This window comes from Lolium rigidum, chromosome 1 (assembly GCF_022539505.1).
Source record: "Lolium rigidum isolate FL_2022 chromosome 1, APGP_CSIRO_Lrig_0.1, whole genome shotgun sequence".
Classification (NCBI taxonomy): domain Eukaryota; kingdom Viridiplantae; phylum Streptophyta; class Magnoliopsida; order Poales; family Poaceae; genus Lolium; species Lolium rigidum.
Genome location: NC_061508.1, coordinates 24331102 through 24353083, shown reverse-complemented (window position 1 = coordinate 24353083; position 21982 = coordinate 24331102). Strand labels below are relative to the sequence as shown.

Sequence of the window (21982 nt, the reverse complement as noted above, 5' to 3'; positions counted from 1 at the left end):
TCCATAGCAGTAGCTAGATGGTTGTCTTCTCCTCATTGTGCTTCATTGTTGGATCTTGTGAGCTGCCTAACATGATCAAGATCATCTATCTCGTAATTCTATATGTTGTGTTTGTCGGGATCCGATGGATAGAGAATACCATGTCATGTTAATTATCAAGTTATTACATATGTGTTGTTTATGATCTTGCATGCTCTCCGTTACTAGTAGAGGCTCGGCCAAGTTTTTGCTTTTAACTCCAAGAGGGAGTATTTATGCTCGATAGTGGGTTCATGCTCGCATTGACACCTGGGACGAGTGACGAGAAAGTTCTAAGGTTGTGTTGTGCTTGTTGCCACTAGGGATAAAACATTGGCGCTATGTCCGAGGATGTAGTTGTTGATTACATTACGCACCATACTTAATGCAATTGTCTGTTGCTTAGCAACTTAATACTGGAGGGGTTCGGATGATAACCTCGAAGGTGGACTTTTTAGGCATAGATGCGGTTGGATGGCGGTCTATGTACTTTGTCGTAATGCCCAATTAAATCTCACTATACTTATCATGTCATGTATGTGCATTGTTATGCCCTCTCTATTTGTCAATTGCCCGACTGTAATTTGTTCACCCAACATGCTTTTATCTTATGGGAGAGACACCTCTAGTGAGCTGTGGACCCCGGTCCATTCTTTAATACTTGAAATACAAATCTGCTGCAATACTTGTTTTTACTGTTTTCTCTCGCAAACAATCATCTTCCACACAATACGGTTAATCCTTTGTTACGGCAAGCCGGTGAGATTGACAACCTCATCTGTTTCGTTGGGGCAAAGTACTTTGGTTGTGTTGTGCGGGTTCCACGTTGGCGCCGGAATCCCTGGTGTTGCGCCGCACTACATCCCGCCGCCATCAACCTTCAACGTGCTTCTTGGCTCCTCCTGGTTCGATAAACCTTGGTTTCTTTCTGAGGGAAAACTTGCTGCTGTGCGCATCATACCTTCCTCTTGGGGTTGCCCAACGAACGTGTGAAATACACGCCATCAAGCATCTTTTTACGGCGCTCGTTGTCGGTGAGATCAAGACACGCTGCAAGGGAGTCTCCACTTCTCAATCTCTTTACTTTGTTTTTGTCTTGCTTTATTTTATTTACTACTTTGTTTGCTGCACTTATATCAAAACACAAAAAAATTAGTTGCTAGTTTTACTTTATTTACTGTCTTGTACTCTATATCAAAAACACAAAAAAATTAGTTTACTTGCATTTACTTTATCTAGCTTGTTTTATTTACTACTGCTAAAATGAGTAATCCTGAAGTTGAAGTTCGTTCATTTAAGCAACAAGGAGGAGAATGTTTAAAAGATGCTTGGTATAGAATTAATGATGCCCATAATAGGTGCACTAAGAAACACTCCACCACTATCTTACTCAGGAATTTTTATGTTGGTATCTCTAGCTGGAATAGATATGTTCTTGATTGTCTCGCGGGGGATAACTTCCTAGGTGCTCCCGCTTTAGAAGCTAGTTGCATTATTGAGAGTTTATTTGGAACACCACCTGTTAATGAAATTAAAATTGAAACCTCCCTTGAGGATGTTATGAAAAAATTGGAAACCATAGAGAAAAATTTTAGTGTTGAAACTAAGTTGGAGATGTTACTTGTTAAAAGCTGATAAACTTGATAAATCCTTAGGAGGAATTGATGAAAGAATTAGTGTCCTAGGAACTTGTGTTGACCATGATAATCAAATTAATAGGATTGGCAAACTTGAAAAAGCTATGGGAACCTTGGGTTCGACCTTTTCATCTTTACGAGTTTAGAGAGAAAGCTTATGTGGGGAAGGAGCAAAAGTTTATGTATGCCTCTAAAGTGCCTAAACCAAAGAAATATTATTATAGGCCTAAAATTGACAAAGCCCCTAGTACCACTGCTAATGGGGGAGCTTATGATATCAATGCACCACCCTTCGATAATACTTGAGATACACTTTCTGCGCCTAGCTGAAAGGCGTTAAAGAAGCGCTTATGGGAGACAACCCATGTTTTTACTACAGTATTTTTGTTTTATATTTGTGTCTTGGAAGTTGTTTACTACTGTAGCAACCTCTCCTTATCTTAGTTTTATGTTTTGTTGTGCCAAGTAAAGTCTTTGATAGAAAAGTAAGTACTAGATTTGGATTACTGCGCAGTTCCAGATTTCTTTGCTGTCACGAATCTGGGTCTATCTCCCTGTAGGTAGCTCAGAAAATTAAGCCAATTTACGAGCATGATCCTCAGATATGTACGCAACTTTCATTCAATTTGAGCATTTTCGTTTGAGCAAGTCTGGTGGCCTAATAAAATCCATCTTTACGGACTGTTCTGTTTTGACAGATTCTGTCTTTTATTTCGCATTGCCTCTTTTGCTATGTTGGATGAATTTCTTTGATCCACTAATGTCCAGTAGCTTTATGCAATGTCCAGAAGTGTTAAGAATGATTGTGTCACCTCTGAACATGTGAATTTTTATTATGCACTAACCCTCTAATGAGTTGTTTCGAGTTTGGTGTGGAGGAAGTTTTCAAGGATCAAGAGAGGAGTATGATGCAATATGATCAAGGAGAGTGAAAGCTCTAAGCTTGGGGATGCCCCGGTGGTTCACCCCTGCATATTCTAAGAAGACTCAAGCGTCTAAGCTTGGGGATGCCCAAGGCATCCCCTTCTTCATCGACAACATTATCGGGTTCCTCCCCTGAAACTATATTTTTATTCCGTCACATCTTATGTACTTTGCTTGGAGCGTCGGTTTGTTTTTGTTTTTTGTTTTGTTTGAATAAAATGGATCCTAGCATTCACTTTATGGGAGAGAGACACGCTCCGCTGTAGCATATGGACAAGTATGTCCTTAGGCTCTACTCATAGTATTCATGGCGAAGTTTCTTCTTCGTTAAATTGTTATATGGTTGGAATTGGAAAATGCTACATGTAGTAACTCTAAAATGTCTTGGATAATTTGATACTTGGCAATTGTTGTGCTCATGTTTAAGCTCTTGCATCATATACTTTGCACCCATTAATGAAGAAATACTTAGAGCTTGCTAATTTGGTTTGCATATTTGGTTTCTCTAGAGTCTAGATAACATCTAGTATTGAGTTTTGAACAACAAGGAAGACGGTATGGAGTCTTATAATGTTTACCATATGTCTTTTATGTGAGTTTTGCTGTACCGTTCATCCTTGTGTTTGTTTCAAATAACCTTGCTAGCCTAAACCTTGTATCGAGAGGGAATACTTCTCATGCATCCAAAATACTTGAGCCAACCACTATGCCATTTGTGTCCACCATACCTACCTACTACATGGTATTTATCCGCTATTCCAAAGTAAATTGCTTGAGTGCTACCTTTAAAATTCCATCATTCACCTTTGCAATATATAGCTCATGGGACAAATAGCTTAAAAACTATTGTGGTATTGAATATGTACTTATGCACTTTATCTCTTATTAAGTTGCTTGTTGTGCGATAACCATGTTTCGGGGACGCCATCAACTATTCTTTGTTGAATATCATGTGAGTTGCTATGCATGTCCGTCTTGTCCGAAGTAAGAGAGATCTACCACCTTTATGGTTGGAGCATGCATATTGTTAGAGAAGAACATTGGGCCGCTAACTAAAGCCATGATTCATGGTGGAAGTTTCAGTTTGGACATATATCCTCAATCTCATATGAGAATAATAATTGTTGCCACATGCTTATGCATTAAAGAGGAGTCCATTATCTGTTGTCCATGTTGTCCCGGTATGGATGTCTAAGTTGAGAATAATCAAAAGCGAGAAATCCAAAATGCGAGCTTTCTCCTTAGACCTTTGTACAGGCGGCATGGAGGTACCCCATTGTGACACTTGGTCAAAACATGTGCATTGCAAAGATCCGGTAGTCCAAGTTAATTAGGACAAGGTGCGGGCACTATTAGTATACTATGCATGAGACTTGCAACTTGTAAGATATAATGTACATAACTCATATGCTTTATTACTACCGTTGACAAAATTGTTTCATGTTTTCAAAATAAAAGCTCTAGCACAAATATAGCAATCGATGCTTTCCTCTTTGAAGGACCATTCTCTTTACTTTTATGTTGAGTCGGTTCACCTATCTCTCTCCACCTCAAGAAGCAAACACTTGTGTGAACTGTGCATTGATTCCTACATACTTGCATATTGTACTTGTTATATTACTCTATGTTGACTATTATCCATGAGATAAACATGTTACAAGTTGAAAGCAACCGCTGAAACTTAATCTTCCTTTGTGTTGTTTCAATACCTTTACTTTGATTTATTGCTTTATGAGTTAACTCTTATGCAAGACTTATTAATACTTGTCTTGAAGTACTATTCATGAAAAGTCTTTGCTATATGATTCACTTGTTTACTCATGTCATTACCATTGTTTTGATCGCTGCATCAACTACATATGTTTACAAATAGTATGATCAAGGTTATGATGGCATGTCACTTCAGAAATTATCTTTGTTATCGTTTTACCCGCTCGGGACGAGCGAGAACTAAGCTTGGGGATGCTTGATACGTCTCCGACGTATCGATAATTTCTTATGTTCTATGCCATATTATTGATGATACCTACATGTTTTATGCACACTTTATGTCATATTCGTGCATTTTCCGGAACTAACCTATTAACAAGATGCCGAAGTGCCGGTTCCTGTTTTCTCGCTGTTTTTGGTTTCAGAAATCCTAGTAACGAAATATTCTCGGAATTGGACGAAACGAAGACCCAGGGGCCTATTTTTCCACGGAGCTTCCAGAAGACCGAAGAGCATACGAAGTGGGGCCACGAGGTGGCGACACCACATGGCGGCGCGGCCAAGGGGGGCCCGCGCCGCCCTATGGTGTGGGCCCCTCGTCTGGCCCCCGACTGCGCCCTTCCGCCTACTTAAAGCCTCCGTCACGAAACCCCCGATGCGAAAAACCACGATACGGAAAACCTTGCGAGACGCCGCCGCCGCCAATCCCATCTCGGGGGATTACGGAGATCTCCTCCGGCACCCTGCCGGAGAGGGGATTCATCTCCCGGAGGACTCTACACCGCCATGGTCGCCTCCGGAGTGATGAGTGAGTAGTTCACCCCTGGACTATGGGTCCATAGCAGTAGCTAGATGGTTGTCTTCTCCTCATTGTGCTTCATTGTTGGATCTTGTGAGCTGCCTAACATGATCAAGATCATCTATACTGTAATACTCTATGTTGTGTTTGTCGGGATCCGATGGATAGAGAATACCATGTTATGTTAATTATCAAGTTATTACATATGTGTTGTTTATGATCTTGCATGCTCTCCGTTATTAGTAGAGGCTCTGGCCAAGTTTTTGCTTTTAACTCCAAGAGGGAGTATTTATGCTCGATAGTGGGTTCATGCCCGCATTGACACCAGGACGAGTGACGGAAAGTTCTAAGGTTGTGTTGTGCTTGTTGCCACTAGGGATAAAACATTGGCGCTATGTCCGAGGATGTAGTTGTTGATTACATTACGCACCATACTTAATGCAATTGTCTGTTGCTTTGCAACTTAATGCTTGGAGGGGTTCGGATGATAACCTGAAGGTGGACTTTTTAGGCATAGATGCGGTTGGATGGCGGTCTATGTACTTTGTCGTAATTCCCAATTAAATCTCACTATACTTATCATGTCATGTATGTGCATTGTTATGCCCTCTCTATTTGTCAATTGCCCGACTGTAATTTGTTCACCCAACATGCTTTTATCTTATGGGAGAGACACCTCTAGTGAGCTGTGGACCCCGGTCCATTCTTTTAATACCGAAATACAAATCTGCTACAATACTTGTTTTTACTATTTTCTCTCGCAAACAATCATCTTCCACACAATACGGTTAATCCTTTGTTACAGCAAGCCGGTGAGATTGACAACCTCACTTGTTTCGTTGGGGCAAAGTACTTTGGTTGTGTTGTGCGAGGTTCCACGTTGGCGCCGGAATCCCCGGTGTTGCGCCGCACTACATCCCGCCGCCATCAACCTTCAACGTGCTTCTTGGCTCCTCCTGGTTCGATAAACCTTGGTTTCTTTCTGAGGGAAAACTTGCTACTGTGCGCATCATACCTTCCTCTTGGGGTTGCCCAACGAACGTGTGAAATACACGCCATCAGGAAGCGGCTGGTGTGAGGATTGGAGGCGCGGGTGCTCTCTTTTTATAGGGTGAAGATGTGCTGTGAGGCGCGGGTGAGGTCAACGGCGAGGTCGTCGTCCCAACGCGGCGAAGGAGCGAGGAAGGGGCACAGGAGGTAGGCGACGTCATGGCTGTACTGTGAGCATTCATGGTGCGGTACGGCGCGGTGTACGACGGTCGGCAATGGCGCGTACTGGTGCGGCTGCGGCGGGATTTGGTCGCCGTCTCCGGCAGCGGCGGTCACGGGTCGCGGTCGAGAGCGTGTCTGGCGGCTTTGTGCGTGTGCGGCGATGCTCCACGCGTCGAGAGGGAGTCCAGGGCGTGAGCGAGGTGGTGGCGCGGCGCGTGTCCAGTGGTGCCCGCACGTGCACTGCTGCGACGTCAGCGGCATGTCCTGGCCGTCCTGGGCGCGCGATCTCCGGCGGCTATCGGCGTTCTCCGCGACCGTGGCGGGGCTAGGTGGGTGTAGTAGAGCAAGGTGATGCCAGTAGACATGGTGGCTAGGGTGATCGACGATGGAGAGGAGAGGAGGCTCGACGAGGTGGCACTATGGCCGGCATGGTGTGTGCATGCATGCTATGCATGCCCTCCTTAGGTTTTCTGTGGTGGTGTAGGGAGAGAGGGGACAGGGGAGCAAGGTGGAGTGAAATGGGACAAGGGGAGTGAGGCCAAATCACTATTTCAATTAGTGTTTGATTGGTTCCATATTTGCCCAATTCACAAACTTGCAAAATTAGGTTGAATTCCAATGGTTGAAAAAATGGAAAGTGGTGTATTTGGATAAGTTGTAAATGACCAGAGACAACTATGAGTGGTGGTGGAATTTTCAAAATCAAAGAATGGCAAATTTGGATAAAGTGGGATTGTTGCATTTGATAAAAAGTTCCAATTTTGGATGAGCATAGAATTTGATCCAAGATGAATTTGGCAGGGTCGTCTTTACAAAAGTTGTTCATCTTGATGTACTCTTGGATGACACGCAAAGAGTTGAGAAAGCTTAGTTTGAAACTCTTGAGATACAAGGGCTCAAGGTAGTGACCAGAATATAATTGGCAGAATTGACCATAATCACATGTGATCACAATTTGAGTTTGAATTTAATTTGATTTGTGTTTATTTGATTCCAAAAGTTGTAATAAGTGTTTAGTAACATAATTCAACTAATGGTGAAGGCCAAATTGGTCTAGATCAAAGATTTGGAAAAATGGCATAAACCATATGTGAGGTTTTTGTGATTTCCTACTTCTTATTCTTTTTTTTTTGCTTCATTTTGACAAGAGTGAGGTTTATTTGATGTTAGATTGAGTTGGGTAGAAGGTTCAAACCATTTTAGGACAATGGGGATGCCTTGGTAGGATTTGATATTTTTGCTAAGTGCCACATATACCTCTATGCATATGTTTGATTTTATTTTGTTTCTCACTTGAATTGGTTGGTAAGTACTTTGTTGATTGTGTTGATGTATTTCAGAACATCTACCAAGGTCAACACTCAAAGTTGGAGCATTTGCAAAAAGTAGCCATAGGCTTGCATATGCCTTTTTCTTATTTAAGATCACCACTTTTTATTTTGGTTTTTCAAAGATTTGTGACAAGAGGAATAAGGTTTAGGGTTTAGTGGGGTTCACCATGGTTCACCACCTTTTAGCAAAAGTAATAAAGGTAGGGTTCAAGATTTACCTATTAGGACTATATACCTATATATGTCTTTTTCTTTATTTTGGTTTCTCAAAAAAGATCCATTTGGTTTTGAGAAGATCAAGGTTTTTAGGGTTTCTCTTATTTGATTTCTTTCTCTTTTATTTTATATGTGATCTTCACTTGATCACTTTAGGGTTTTAGGGTTTATCACACAAACATAGTAACACTCATCATGGCAAAGCACAAGTATTAGGTATGAGCACTATGCATAGCACTCAATGTAAGAAAAGTTTTTGTTGGTTCTCATTTTTGGGAAAAGGAAATTCATTTTCTCTTTGTTTTGAAATTTGGGATGTTACATATGCCCAAGAGGCAATAATAAAAGTGGTTATTATATATCTTTATGTTTATGATAAATGTTTATATACCATGCTATAATTGTATTAACCGAAACATTGATACATGTGTGTTATGTAAACAACAATGAGTCCCTAGTAAGCCTCTTAACTAGCTTGTTGATTAATAGATGATTAGTTTCATAATCATGAACATTGGATGTTATTAATAACAAGGTTATATCATTATATGAATGATGTAATGGACACACCCAATTAAGCGTAGCATAAGATCACGTCATTAAGTTATTTGCTATAAGCTTTCGATACATAGTTACCTAGTCCTTTCGACCATGAGATCATGTAAATCACTTATACCGGAAAGGTACTTTGATTACATCAAACGCCACTGCGTAAATGAGTGGTTATAAAGGTGGGATTAAGTATCCGGAAAGTATGAGTTGAGGCATATGGATCAACAGTGGGATTTGTCCATCCCGATGACGGAGAGATATACTCTGGGCCCTCTTGGTGGAATGTCGTCTAATTAGCTTGCAAGCATATGAATAAGTTCATAAGAGACTACATACCACGGTACGAGTAAAGAGTACTTGTCAGGAGACGAGGTTGAACAAGGTATAAGAGTGATACCGATGATCAAACCTCGGACAAGTAAAATATCGCGTGACAAAGAGGAATTGGTATCGTATGTGAATGGTTCATTCGATCACTAAGTCATCGTTGAATATGTGGGAGCCATTATGGATCTCCAGATCCCGCTATTGGTTATTAGTCGGAGAGAGTTCTCAACCATGTCTACATAGTTCGCGAACCGTAGGGTGACACACTTAAGGATTGATGTCATATTAGTAGAACTTGAATATGGAATGGAGTTCGAAGTATTGTTCGGAGTCTCGGATGGGATCCCGGACATCACGAGGAGTTCCGGAATGGTCCGGAGAATAAGATTCATATATAGGAAGTCATTTTATAAGTTTGAAAATGATCCGGTGCATTTATGGAAGGTTCTAGAAGGTTCTAGAAAAGTCCGAAAGAAATCACTTTGGAAGGCGGAGTCCCGAAGGGACTCCACCTCCCATGGCCGCCCAACCCTAGAGGGGTGGAGTCCCAGGTGGACTCCACCAAGGGTAGCCGGCCACCTCCCTCATGGAAGGGTGGGAGTCCCACTTGAGGTGGGAATCCCACCTTGGGTTGGTTTCCCTACACATGGAAGGTTTTGGGTTGGGGTCTTATTCGAAGACTTGTAGTCCAACACTTGGGGGTTCCACCTATATAAAGAGGGGCTAAGGGGAGGGGGCCGGCCACCACAACACCACCACCTTGGCCGCACCCCAAGGAGGCCGGCCACCCCCTCTCCCCAAACCCTAGCCGCCACACTCCTCCCCCTCTCCCGCAACGCTTAGCGAAGCTCCGCCGGAGATCTCCATCGCCACCGCCACCACGCCGTCGTGCTGCCGGATTCAAGGAGGAGCTACTACTTCCGCTGCCCGCTGCAACGGGGAGAAGGACGTCGTCTTCATCAACACCGAACGTGTGACCGAGTACGGAGGTGCTGCCCGATTGTGGCACCGTCAAGATCTGCTACGCGCTTTTGAAAGCGGCAAGTGATCGTCTACCGCAGCAACAAGAGCCTCATCTTGTAGGCTTTGGAAATCTTCAAGGGTGAGTCTCGTTCATCTCCTCGTTGCTCCCATCTTCTAGATTGCATCTTGGCTTGGATTGCGTTCTCGCGGTAGGAAATTATTTGTTTTCTATGCAACGAATCCCTACATCAGCGGGCCTAGATCTAGGTCTACGGGCCTAGGTTTGGGCCTCATCTGGGTTTAGTGGGTATGGGCGGGTCCGATGAGGGAATTGCTTGCTAGGGTGCAGGCTCAGCTCCGCGCATGTACAGGCTGGGGTGTCGGTGTCGGCACGGCGGGGCCGAACTGCTCCCATGTGCCCTGTACGTGTGGGTGTTGCTCTCGGTAGGGGCCGAGTTTGCTCCACTTGGTATGCTCCCGCTCGTGGGAGTTGGGCTCTGTGGCAGGTCGGGTAATGCTTTAGTTCCGCGGTGGTGGCTCGTTGGCGCTGCCGTACGTACAATTCTCTTCAGCCAGTGTTGATTGCAGTGGGGTTCGATGTGTTCGAGTTTTGCTCCAACAAGAATGGCGGTTTCTGCTGGGTGCTTGGCCTGCAGGGACGCTGGTGAGCTCGATAATGTGTGCCAAAGCACCGCAAGGCCTTGGCCAATGCCGGCGCCGACAACGTTTATAGACGCTGTTTACCTCCTTGGAAGCGTGGCCATCTCATCTATCTGGTTGCAGGTTGCCTGCCCTGGGTATTCTCTGCTGCATTACTGACTCGTGAGTTCTCTGAGTTACTCCTTGGAACCCCTACTCGATGATGCCTTGTGTCAAGCTGTGACCGACTTCATATAAACGGCTCTCGTCCGCTTTTGCGTGGCAGCTCCCGAACCTAGGGTGGCTTTCGGAGTTGGTGCCATCGCAAGGGGGACACCGATGTTCTTCACCAGCTGGTGGCTGCCCTAATGATAAGTGCAAAGACTTAGGCTTTCCCTAGAGGTGGGTGGCGAAGCTTCCATGAAAGCATTGCACGGTCCATGTACCGATAACGGTGACGCTTGCGAGCGCCGCTTCCCTTCCTGGAGGCGTTGCCGTGAAGTTTTCCTCCCTTTGAACTTTGGAGGTTCGTCTGCTCCCTAGCGCAATTAGCTAATTCATTGGTGGTTGGTGGTCTTCTGTGAGCCTGGTTGCTTAGTGCGCTATTCCGGTCTGATGCATTTCCATGGAGCGGCGTCTCAGTGCCGGACGGGGCAAGTTGAGTCGCCGGTGTTTAGCTTTAGTCTCACGCGCCACGGTAGAACTTGTAGTTCGTGCTGCTTGTTCTTTTCTTGTTTAGGCTTTAGCTCTCCACCCTGTGCTTGTATCTCTAGCTGGTAACCCTAGCCTTTTTTTTCTATTGTTGTAATCGTTGTTTCCTGCCGGCCAGTTGATGGCTTTATTAATTTAAAGTTGGGCTCTTCGTGGGGGAGTGGAGTTTTGGCTCCCGGGTGCATTTGCACCTGACAGCTGAACCATCGGATATTGCTGTGAGATTGGTGTTCTATGGACAATACTCTGACACAGTAGCAGCAGAAAAATAGGATACTGTGGTGGAGCATTGTATAGTCGTAGCCATGCTGGACTAAACAGTAACGAGCGGTCACGGAACAGAAAGTGCAGGATTACATGGACCGTGGTACATGATAAATGTGCAGATATGAATTCTCCCCGGGATCGAGAACCACATGTTGGAGCCTGCGTAGACTACTTTTGTATTGGCCATTCAACCGTGTGTGTGTGAGCCAAATAAGAAAATGCAGGATTCGAGTGTTGAGGGTCTGCGCCTTGCAGTGGCAAATATAATTGTAATTAATTTGCACTTCAAAGGCCAACTCCAATGGGCTGCTACATCCAGACATTAGACGTCCGTCGCGGTTCGCGTGGTTCAAATGCGAGCCCCAACGGCCAACCTCATACGGATCGCAGGGTCGTTCGCGTCCGCATAAGTCCATTTCGTACACATTTATACGCTCAGTTCACGGTGGTTGTGAATGGCGCACATGTCCGCGCGCGTCTTCCGGAGAAATGGATAGGACCGCGCGTAAGTAGCGCGTCAGTAGCCAAGAGAGGCAAGGAGGCTCAGAACCACGCGCGCTAGTCTTCTTAAATGAAGGTCACCGGCCACCCCTCACTCTAGTCCCTACTCTCGTAGAACCTTCCCAAACCCCCGAGTTCCTCCCAAACCGTAGCCACCTCGAGGCCATGGCGAAGAAGGGAGGTGGTGGTTGGTTCCGGCCCGGCCAGAACGACCACGAGGCCTTCGAGTCTTGTTTCGGTGGCCCGCGTGCGGCAATGGAGATCGCTAGAACGCCCCCGCGCCCGCGGCAAGGACACCGCGACCTCCTCCGATTCCTTTCTCGTGACCACCTCCCGCTTCGCGTACCAGCATGAACGTCAACATGTCGACGAGGTGCCTATATGCCGACATCGAGGCACCACTCCCCTTCCTAGACGCGCAACTCCCACATGGATGGCACCTCAACCATGCGCACGTGCCGCTGCCCGTGAACCCGAGGAACGGCCTCGCGCGTCGCCACAAAATCCTCTGCCGCGCCCACATGCCGCCAGATCTACAGCATATCCGGCATACGCCATCGATTCCTTGTTATGGGCGCGGTGGTTCGAGGCCGAGCACGACGCCGGCGCAAGATGGTCGAGGCCCACCTCGATTGCTGCGTCAATGAGGACGTCCACTACGAGGAGGCCGAGGCACCCTTCAAGCCCCATGGGGGTACACCAACCCCACGTCACGCGCTGACCACACCGACGGGTCCCAGTACCGGGGGCATAAACCTAGTACCGGGGGTGTACACCTACTACGCCAAGCCCCTCCCTCGGGTGCCGACGTTTCTGAGTGTCGTCTACCAGCATGCGACGGCCGAGGACCCGCTAGAAGACGACGACGACCTCGACTACCGGACAATGGAGGAGGAAGTCGCAAAGTTGACAGAGGAGGAGGCCATCGCGCTTAGGTCATCTCCTTGGCAGAGTAACGTGCCAAAAGGACCCTTGTCGACGAGGTCATCCCGTCCTCCTAGGAGGAATAGGCAGGGTCAGCGCCACCGCCAGGATAGGATTACTTGCCACCGCCTCCTCCGGCAACCAATGTGTGGCCGCCGCCGCACATCTTAATCGACCTCGGCGACGAGGACTAAGAGGCGGCCGGCCGGCATCCCGCAGTGGGATTATCTTTATCTTTTTTTTTCTTAACGTGCAAACTAGGAGCTTTGGGATCCCAAATTTATGTAAATTAATTTAAAGTATATCTGAGCACTTAGGGCTACCTCCGGCAGCAAACTGCCCGAGGCATACTTCGTGCCCGCAGGCCGTCACATCCGGACCCAAGTAGACTAAAAAGCGGTCCGTTATGCGACAACCCGTTGGAGATGACCTAATAACATTGATCTCCATTTAACAATGTAGAGGGCATAGGCTTACAAAAGATTAATTGTACATTACAGGTAGCTAACACGCCATGCGGCCTAAGTAGAGGACACCATAAGGATACATTTTCAGATAAGCTGCCGCATGAACTACGAAGGCTGCAGTGACTAGTTCAATCTGAAAATATTTGCCTTACATACTTCATTGGTTGCAGATCCCAATAGCACGCTAATTAGGACGACCAGCACGATCAGCGTAGGCGTAGCCTTTGCGTTGATGACGGACATCTGAAGAGTTGCGCGCGCCAGATTTTGGTAGTTGTGAGCTGATGCAGGCTGCGCAGCTGCGGGCTATTCGACGGCTCCATGACTGGTTAACTTGGTCCAGGTCTCCAGGATGTCAGCCCACGGTCTGTACCGGCAATAGCGAACGTCTAGCGTGTGCGAAAGACACTGTTCAATACTTTTGATACTTAGATCAATACAGAACAGAGTACGCACACGAGCTTCCACCTGGCACAGGCTCGTTGGTTCAGGAAGCGGGAGTAGATAGACCCGGGAGCCAAACTGCATTTCCGTCTTCGTGGCCTTATGTTTAAAAATAATCAAGGGTGACTACATGGTCGGAGCAGCGCTCGTTGGCAGACATGCATTCTACTAGGGTGTTAAGTTGGATCCCAACTACATCAAGTGCATTTTGCTTTTTTATAGTGTAAATTTTAACACTTGAATTTGAACTAAAAAAAATCAAAATATACTATAAGCGAAATTCCACCGAGATGCCATCTTGACACCCTAATCTCTACACCGGCTTCAAATCCTGCTTGACCACACAATACTGGGGAAATATGCCGACGCCAGGATCATGTCCATTATCCAAGCCCACTGTCGCCAGACTCGCCACCACCTCGCCAGCGTCGTCTTTGCCGAACGAACAGAGGCTACTCAGCCTAACTAACACCGAGTTGAATTCACTGACGAGAGCAAAGCAGCTCGATACAGAGGCTACTCAGCCTAGCTCAGAGCAACAACGGCAGATGAGAAGTTCAAATCTGCGAGGATGCATGCGATCAGTTCCCCACGTCTCTCAATTCCACGATTTGCTATTGGGCTCCCACTCAAATGCCAGGTTGGAAACATGGCAAGCAACTTTTCTTTTGTCTCTTTTCCTTTCTCTGTTCCACTTTGCAAGAACTAAAGGTGGTACGCTCTATTTCACAATTCGTTGTATTCTTGAACTGCAATAATGTTTTACTATAAGTAAATGCTATTTATTGTTCATTGTGGCCATGAGCAGGGAGCATGTGGTTCCTATGTAGGACCACACGTATTTTCTCTTTGAAGTCTTTGTGCTCGTCTTTACAAAGCTTCCGTTGTTACATTTTTTGGGTCTATAAATATTCTACTATATCATAAAGATAAATTTTCACTTTTATTTAGCAATCGAAGTGAACAGCTAGAGCCCTATGCAATAATGCAACCTGACTCTCCTCTCTGCCTAAAGACGAAGTCACCGGTCTAGCATTTGACAGTATTCCCTTAAATTACTAGTATATTGCTTAATTTTTATGATGGAATATATGTATCACCTGGTTTTCAAGGAAATCCAATCATTGTCGAAAAATGGGGGCCTCGGTGTTCTTTCTGCTATAGGTCGTTCTTGACCTGGCCTCAGCCGAGTTCCGTAATTCTCCCCCAACGTTCTTCACGGAATTTTGCATGGGGTTCCTGGTTCTGGATTGGATGGAATCCGGTCGTACACCTGTGCAAACCTTTGCCCACATGACTTCAAGGAGGCACGTCGTGAAGCTCCGCTTTTCCGTTGACACCATATGACACATCGACATAGGCATCGACACCGCGAGGCGGTTACAACTGAATGATAAGAAGGTCGCAGTGGATGAAGTCGAGCTTGAGACTACTAGGTAATGGTAGAGGGTGGGTATTGGATGCGATGCAGACAATTCTTCACATGTTGTTGTGCGGGCAGAGCTGTTGCGGTGCATTGTTTCCATCCAAACCGCACACATGATGCATGTGAGTCCAACGATTGGTGATTTGTAGCGGAGGCCTCGACAAGTCTAGGGTGTATACACTAGGGAAGTTCGTTTGGTGGTATTCTTCGAGTACCGAGTCCCAATATTCAGGGTGAAAAGTGAAAACCCTATGTCCGATCTTCATTGGTTGTACCTATCAATGATGATCACTTTCTTGATGAAGGAATTGTCCAGGATAAAAACCTATGACCTATAGGTTGGGCGACGACGATGCTTCTGCATTGTTCCCTTTCTAGAGATGTTTTTTTTGTGAGAACCTCTTTTGCAGCGTGGGTACTTTCATTGGTCATGGTTTCGGTTCTGCTGTTGCGAGTGGTTGATTATTGTGGCCAGATCTTTTTCTTTATTTTTTAATATTTTTGGCCGTGGGTATCCTTGATGTCTCACCTAGTTCTTCACCTTACTTTTATAGAGACTGGGTGTAACCGGTATCTACTTGATATTAATATATTTTATTTTTTATAAAAAGAGCACAATATGGCTTTTAAAAACTTCATGGAAATGACGCTTTAAGCTCAAGTCTAGAGATATCGGTAGACAAACTCAATAATTCAGGACGTTGACGTGGGCTACTTACCTTCAGGTGTACAAAATCATGTCACCGGTTGAATTGTTCGTTTCTCATCATTAATTGTTGTCCATTTCTTTTGTGATGACGGATAACCCCAGCTTTTGCGGAATGAATATAAAATTTATCCCAGATGGTAAAAAGTGCTCGGAGGCCACGGAACATGTTCGAGCCTCCGGTTTCTGGCCGTCCGATGCCCTCCGTCGCGCTCGATCTCGCGGCCCAGCGGAGAGACGTCCCGACAGACCTGCACATGGCCCCCGACAATTTCCCACATGGACCCCGACAATACCGGGAGAAGCGCCGCTACCTCTCTCCGCTCGTTCCCCATTTCTCTCCCCTGCGCCGTGATTTCTCCTGGGTTTCGTCGGTGCAGAGTTCGTCGGCCGTGGAGCGCGCTAATCTCGTAGGCGGAGGGCGAGCGCGAGCAAGATGGCGACTAGCTCGACGGCAAACGGAGCCGCTCGGTAGTGCGGCGAGATCCGAGTCGTCGAGCGAGCTGCGCAGCCGCGGCAACGGGAGCGAGGCGAGCAGAATTGCGGCGAGATCTGAGCGGGCCAGCGGGGAGCTAGTCATGCGTGAGGTCGGCGAGTTAGTCGGGGGAGGGCAAGCTTTGGGGGGCGAGGCCAGGGTGCTCGGGAGACGATGATGCGTGACGGAGATGCCTAGGTGCCTGAGGTAATCTTCTATGCACAAATCTCAACCTGTAACACGCGATTCGTAATGGTGTAGTGTATGTTTGAGATTTCTAGTTCTTAGGATCTAGGGGATTCATCTCGCGGTAGGTCACATACGAAGCTTTTTTTTTTGTACGCCTATCTACTATTTGATTTTCTTTGTACGAATTAGCAAGCCATGCTTTGTGGATCCTCACGGTGCACATCTCGTCGTGAACTAGATATCCGTAGTACTTTCTCTCTTGCAATAATGCTTGCTCATGTATGCGTAATGAAGGGGATTTTTAGCTTCAGTCATAGTGTTTCATATGTTTGGGGGGATTTACCAAGTTGTTCATCTGATTTGAGTCACTGAAATTCAGAATAAGTTGCTTTTTATCAGCATACTTTAGTTTGATTTTCATCTTTTAGTTTGGGTATATTTTTAGCACTATCCTTAAGCTGTGTACTGATTTTCTTTTAAGTTGTTTTGTTCAACATGATTAAGTTGGATTTTAAATATACCCTAGTTGCCTACCTAATCATGCTTTTTTCAGTTCAAAATGGCTAACGTTCTGAAGTTGGTAATCACTTGTTAACCATTCGGGAGTTCTTTATCTAACCTTTCATGTTAATCACAACTATCTAGTGCACTTGCTGTAATTGGCAATTTGGACAGTTTAACAAGGTTTCTATATTGGGGAATTCTTTGGTTGTGCTGCATTTTTTCTATGCCATGAAATTATGTATAAGTTGGTAATCTTGCTTAATCAAGTTGTTTTATCATTACGGTTAAGTTGACTTCTGAAAGTAATTAAGTTGGCTTTAATACCATGCTTAATTTAGCTTCTGAAATTAAATTATTTTTTTGATACCATGCTTAAGTTGGTTTCTAAAAGTAATTGAGTTGTTTTGATAATTATGCCTAAGTTGGATTTTGAAAATAATTGAGTTGTTTTCATAAGTATACCTTAGTTGGCTTTTGAAAGTAATTGAGTTGTTTTGATACCATTCTTATGTTGTCTTTTAAAAGTAGTTGAGCTGTTTTGATAATTATGTCTAAATTGGCTTCTGAAAGTAATTGAATTGTTTTGACACCATGCTTAAGTTGGTTTTTAACAGTAATGGTACGGATGCTTGGTATAGTTTTTTTTGGAAGTGGAATATGTCCTGGGAGTGGTGTGATTAGGTGATTCTTACTGTGTTATGTCTTTGTGCTATGTGCTTTTAGTTCATACATGTGAACATTGTCAGTGTGTGATTTTGGTGCTGAAGATACTACTGGTTCTTGCTACTAAATGGTAAATGTGGTTTCTCTATTTCTGGCATTGATTTAGAGACCTTAGTTTCACCGTCGCCGTGCGAGATCTTGGCACCGTTGCTCCAGGACATTCCCCTTGACACGCACTCGCCGGTGGTTCGGTCCGGCGCATCCCTGCCCCTTGGCTACTGCAGTCATCCGGGACAAGCACGAGGAGCTGCCGCTGGTCTGGTTCTCCAGATGCGCCGCGACCAACTGTTGTTGCTGCTGACCGACCCCTCGCCGTGGTGAGCTGGTGAGGCATCACTCCATTTCTACTTTGCTAGTTTTGCACTTCTCTGTTATGCGCGTGCGACCTCACCTGCTCTTCCCTTGTTGATGCTTGCGTGTGAGGGTACATGCTTCCCAAGGCCGCGGCGATGGCGAATATGGTACAGGAGGGCGCCCACTCTGACGGCTTGCTCAACTCGGACGACGACGACCTGCATGTGACTCTCGCTGTTGCCTTTCCAGATAAATGTGTGTCTGCCCGTCATGCAACAGGGATCGTTGCTTGGTGGAGACAAGGCTGCAACTAGTTTCAACCTAACCACAACAAGTTTTTTAGCTTGTGTTTGTAGCTAAAAGCTTGAGTATTTGTTTTTGTGACCTCAAGTTTGTCGATCTCTTATCTTTTGGTAAATGAATGGGCGAATTTTTGCTACTTAGGCGGATGCTTGATGAATGGTAGTAGTTTATCTATCTATCTAGTAAACGAGGAGTGGCAAAAGAAAATCCGGATGCTAATTTTTAGGAGTACTTTATGTGGCTAGTGGGATAAATTAATGTTCGATCAGTAAGCTTAAGTTTGTGTACTGAAATAAATTAAGTGGATTCTTCCAGCATGCTTGGGAATCGGTACAATCTATCGAGGCGTTCCTTTTGAGCAATATGCATAGTTGCCCACTTGTTTAATTAGTTGCCTTCTCAACATGCTTAAGTTGAGTACTGAAATTAGTTAACTTGTTTCCTCTAGTATTCTTAAGTTGTTGGGTATTGGTACAATCTATTTAGGTGTTCCTTTCTGTGGTAGGACCATGATGGTCGCCCTCACGAGTGGTACTAGTTCTAATCCAATGGGGTAGAACATAAGTTGTCTTGGTCATCTTGGTCAACATGCCTATGTTGGCTTCTGAAAGTAACTAAGTTGGTTTCGCCACCCTGCTCAAATTGCATTTTATCATGTTGCTTTTTAAGTACATTTTTTTTCGTTTTGAAATTGGCTACTGGATTATTAAGTTGCCTTGGTCAACATGCCTAAGTTGGCTTCTGAAAGTAACTAAGCTTTTTTTTCACTCAGCAAGCTCTAATTTCTTTTTTTATCATGGCTATTGGATTAATTAAGTTGCCTTGGTCAACATGCATAAGTTGGCTTTTGAAAGTAACTATGTTTTTTTTATCATGTTTCTTTTTTAATCATGAATTTTCTCTTTTGAAGTTGGCTACTGAATTAATTAAGTTGCCTTGGTCAACATGCCTAAGTTGGCTTCTGAAAGTAACTAAGCTCAAATGTGTTGTTATTCTGATTTTTCTGGCACTAAAATTTGAGATGAATAAGCATTATGGTTGTTCGTTTTTGTTTATTGGTCACTGTGCTTCCTGGTAGCACTGCGCTCGTTCATTCATGCTTCTTCAGTTGTTTTAAGTATAGCCTTAGTTTCTTTTTACTATAACCCTATTGAAGCCATGACTAGCCCAAGTTGTTTTCACTATATTCTAAGTTGTGTTCTTTGGTGTTTTCACTATAGCCTAACTTGTCTTTTAGTTTAGCCTAAGTTGCATGTTTTTCATAGCCTAAGGTTCAAGCGGTGCATTTTGCTCTATATCCATGTTATTTGTTGTGGTCGTTTTCTTTTTATGATAACAAACCATTGGTGTTGATGGTCTCTAGTCCTGCATATTCTGACAGCAAGATAATCTTCCATGTTTTTGTCCTTCCATCCTAAGTTGTCTTTTTCCTGTGGCCTAAGTTGCAGCAAAGATTAGCCCAAGTTGTTTTCACTATAGCCTAAGTTTCCTTCTTTAGTTGTTTTCACTAAAGCCTAAATTGTCTTCTGGTTAGCCTAAATTGAAGTCCAGTACCATGTTAATTTTTGTCGTGCAAACCATATCACTGAACTACTTTAGGAAGTTGGAAACCTGGAGTTTACATTACCTCTTCTTTTTCAACTGCATTTTCTGTTTGATTGTGTCTGCTATATCATGATAAGTTACACCTAGGATGTTTTGTTTTTCATTGTATGCATCTGTCATCCGTTAATTCAGACTAAGTTGCTGCTATGGGCAGATAGAACAGTTGGTCTGGAGATTTGCCGACCAACTCTGATGTGGCAGCTTGAGTGCAATACTGCGGTTCCATGTCGTCGACATCATCATCTTCAGTAAGGGGAACATTCAGATCCAAATCTGACATCTGCGATATGATAAATAGCATTAGGTTTTGCAGTTTTTTCGCAATCCATGGTGATGCAATATAACTGCAAAGTAACTTGTGTATTTTTCATGGCACAACCCATGCCTTTTCTTACATGGTCCCATTTCTTTTCCCTTGTTTTCAGACATTCGGTTCGCGACGGTGGCAGCATTGTCATGGAAGGAAAGTTGTGTCCATGCCTCCCCAACATCCACCAGACGCCACTAATCTACAAAGCAAACAGAAACTTTGGGATACCCTATCTGCATCTACTAGTGTACTCAGCTCAAGAAAAGATGCATCGTTTTCTTGGTATTTTGTTACTAGTGTACTGTTGAGTGTTGATGCATAGACAATTGGTACTCCCTCCAGGATTCTCTCCGAAACCCACTTTTTATGTCTGAATAAACTGCACTATGTTTGTATCTGTGAGGATGCAACTTATGTCTTGCCCAGATCTAGTTCAGGTAAGGAACAATCTACAACGTAAGTACTGTTTTTGTTCATCTAGAGGGGATTTCTCATGAAGTGAGGTGCAGGAAAGGTTGTGACAGGCAGAACAAGGGGGATTTTCCGAGAGTTGTTTCTTTCTCGTCTGGAAGGAGTTGCCCCCTTAGAGCATCTCCAACAGGCGCGCAAAAAGCCGGCACGCAAAAAGCCGGCGCGCAAAACCTCCGTTTCGGCGCGCTGTAAACCGTTGGCGCGCGCGATACCGAATTCCCCCCCGCCGGATGCTTCATTTTACAGCGCGTGTTGGTGCGGGAAAAAAGCAACTCCGCCGGAGGCTCTATTTTGCAGCGCGCGCGTGGCGCAAACCGCTAAATTCGACCGTTCTTTTCAAAATTAATCAAACAAACTATGAAAATTTGATTGAAAATACAAATATATTTAAAAGTTCAACAAATTAATCAAACAAACTATGAAAATTTGATTGAAAATACAAATATATTTAAAAGTTCAACGATACAGCGCGACATAGAGGATGAAAATAGAAATCGAAACTACTCGTCCGACTCCCAGTCGAAGTCCGAGGAGTGGGTGCTCGGAGTCGTCTCCGACACCGATGTACTCGTCCACTCGAAGGAGGAGGAGGACAGAATGATGGTTTACGGCCCTGCGCCGTTCTTCTTTTCCTCCTCCTTCCTCGCCGCCTTCTCGGCCCTCGCCGCCTTCCTCGCGGCGGACTCGGCGCGGCGCTTCTCGCGGCTCGCCTTCTTCTTCGCTTTGACCGCCGCCTTCTCCTCCTCCTTCTGCGCGTAGAAGGCTTCCGTGGCGGCGACGTCTTCGGGGAAGCGGCGCGCCCACTCGAGGCGCATCGCCTCGTCGCGCTCGGCGATGAGGAGGCGCTGCTCCAACTCCCGTTGTCGGCGCTGCTGCTCGCGCGTGATGACCGGCGGCGGCGGCGCGAGCATCTCCGCCTGCTCCCACGTGAAGACGTCGTGGAAGTTCATCGTCCGCCAGGAGCGGCCGAGTCGCCAGGCGACGGCGTCGTACGCCCGCGCCGCCTCGTGCGCCGTATCGAATGTTCCGAGGCGGATCCGCTCGTCGCCGGAGCGGATTTCCGCGTCGAACCGGCCGCTCGGCCGCGCTCGAACGCCGTGGTAGCCGGAGGCGGGGCAGCGGCGCGGAGGCATCGTCGGCCGGCGCGGAGGCGGAGTGTTGGTGCGGAGGCGGAGCGTCGACGGGAGAGAGGGAGAGGTGGGGAGAGAGGCGGAGCGGTGCAGAGACGGAGCGGACGCGTGGAAACTTCAATCAGTTGGCGCGTTCGCGCGTGTCGCGTTTATAGCGCGTGCGGCAGCGGACGCAGCAATTCTCCCGCGCGGGATAGCGCAAAC

The 21982-nt window shown here is 45.6% G+C and overlaps 1 long non-coding RNA gene across 2 annotated transcripts; it reads left to right on the top strand.

Annotated features, from left to right (window-relative positions):
* Nucleotides 1-16348: 16348 nt before the first annotated feature.
* LOC124669632 lies at nt 16349-20618 on the top strand. Of its 2 annotated transcripts, XR_006992275.1 has the most exons (4): nt 16349-16456; nt 17772-17990; nt 18106-20115; nt 20293-20618. It is a non-coding gene; the product is annotated as an uncharacterized LOC124669632 (long non-coding RNA). The 2 variants fall into 2 exon arrangements; XR_006992273.1 differs by having other exon boundaries at nt 17772-20115.
* The last annotated feature ends 1364 nt before the right edge of the window (nt 20619-21982 follow it).